Below are 2,319 nucleotides of genomic sequence, written 5' to 3' on the forward strand. Positions count from 1 at the left end.
GCTCTCCGCTGAGGACCAGGGGACTCAGTGTGGGGAATGGAGAGACTGGGGCAAGGAGTCATGCAGGTCCTGAAACACATTCCAACCACCCAACCATTGCAACCCCAGCACTTTTCTTCAAGACGACAATCCTGTGATCCTGCTGGCAAGCAGAGGAGCACAGACGACTTCCCTCCGCTGCCCGGTTTTGTTGCTCTGACGCATGGTGCAGTCCGTCAGTGTGATGGGAAGGGAGGAGCAAGGGGCACATCCCTCTGTGGGCTGGCTGCTCCCCTTGTCCCTTTCGCTGTCGGGTAGCCGATGAGCAGAACATCAAGTCTCTCTGCTGGTTGGGTGCATGACTCCTGGGGCCCCCTGCCTTACCACAGAAGGATCTGTGAAGACAGTTTCTGAGTGTTCGATGGTCTTCCAGATCGACTGCAGTGGGCCTGGCACATACTCAGCCCATTTATGAAATGCACGCTTTTTACTCAGGGCACAGAGTGGGTCCCACGGGGCTATTTTACTCCATTGTGTAAATCCACACTTAGAGACGTTTAGCACACACAGATTATGCACTCAGCCGACTGAAATGATTCTCCGTTGCTATTACAGTCAGTGGCGAAAATCACACACACCACTTTGTAGAGTAAATTATTTTTTCACCTGATAGATCATAATAGCTCTCCAGAGTTGTTAAGGCCTAAACAGTCCATCTATAGCCTGGGGAGGTGGGTGGGGGGCGGGATTGGCACGCACTTTTACTGGAACTCCAATCCTTAACTATTTCTGCACTTAACGGGCTAGTAAACATTACTGGGTCCCTTTCTGTATTTCTACAGACAACTTTCTGTCTGGCTGACATCCTCCTGCTCTTTCTCAGTAAACCCTTTGTGATGCATGGAAAGGAAAGAAGGGCCACAGAAGTGTATGCTGTTAGAGTTACCATAAGTTCACAGCTGGGTCCCAGACCCACTTCTTGGAGAATTACAACCCCTCCCATGCCCCCCTTTCTTCTGAATCCTAATGTTGGTGACAATCACGACGACAATGATGACAGCCAGCAACCATTGGGCACTGTCTGTAGGCCAAGTACCATCCTGTTCTAAACTGGGTTCTAAATCTTTTATTTGTGTTAATCAGTTTAATACAGCAATGCACCAAGGGAAGCCAGCTAATGCCATCCCTGTTATACAAATCAGAAAACTGAGGCAGGAGAAGCTAAGTGACCTGCCCCATCCATGCAGCTAGTCAGAGGCAGAGTGAGGATCTGGACCCAGGCTAATGGCCCCAGTGGTCCAGCCCCACACCGACCGGGCTAGGCTGCCTCTCCAGAGATCATAGCAACTGATGTGGCACTTGTATCCCTGGCTAGAATTTGTTAGCTAACTTCCTCTACTGTTCAGCCTTCTCCATGTCTTGAAGCTAGGAGGCGGCCTTTTCTTTAAAATGCACGTAGTAAGTGCTCAATTAACATCAATTGGTTTGCAAAGACCCCATCAGGCAGATTATGAAATGTTTCATTTTACAGTAATGGGCCCTCATTTGGCTCTGACTCACTTAATGGGAACACTGTGGCCACATCCCAGGTCCTGCTGAGTGCTGGAGATCTGGAGATATCTGGTCGGGAGGGATGGGGTAGAGGCACAGTTCCAGGGAGGAGGGTTGGGTGGGTGGGTAAACTGAGGGTCAGGCTGGGTCATTGGAAGAGGACTCTGGGGGTGGGAAAATGTGAAGCCCAGTCTTCCAGAGCCTAGGGTGGAAGCTGAGGGGCTGGGAGGACCAAAGCAGAGTCTAGTACAAGGTCAGTTGGCTAGGGCTACTGGTCAGAATTCCCCTCATGTGCCAGCAGCCTGGAGAGCAAGAGAAACACTGGCCCAGGGAGACAGGCTTGAGGAAGTGCCTAGGCCACCCACACACCTGCAAGGTTTTTACAAGGGGCATGTAACACCTCAAAGGGCACAGAAATGCTTTGAAACTTCTGTCTTCAGGCAGGACACAGTCAACTAATTCTGAATCTCCCTGTACTTCAGAAGGGAGAGGTGGGGCCCTGACCTCTGCCCTTTGATTGCTGTAGGAAGCAGCCAATGCACAGTGCCTGACACACAGCGGTGCCCAGGCCTTGTTGAATGAGTGCATGCAAGAATGAATGGGCATTCACAGTGGTTACCAGGGACAGAGCCAGAAGGCAGTGTTGATGGACTAAGCAGTTCCATCCCGAGCCTGTGGACGGGTGGACGTTTCCCAGCAGGAGGGCAAGGCTCTCTAGATCTCATGTGCATCAGTCAGTTGCCTGCCACAGAACAGGGAATCCAGAATGGTCTTTCTCAAAGGGTGGCC

This window comes from Galeopterus variegatus, unplaced genomic scaffold (genome assembly GCF_000696425.1).
Source record: "Galeopterus variegatus unplaced genomic scaffold, G_variegatus-3.0.2 Scaffold4533, whole genome shotgun sequence".
In the NCBI taxonomy this organism is placed as follows: Eukaryota; Metazoa; Chordata; class Mammalia; order Dermoptera; family Cynocephalidae; genus Galeopterus; species Galeopterus variegatus.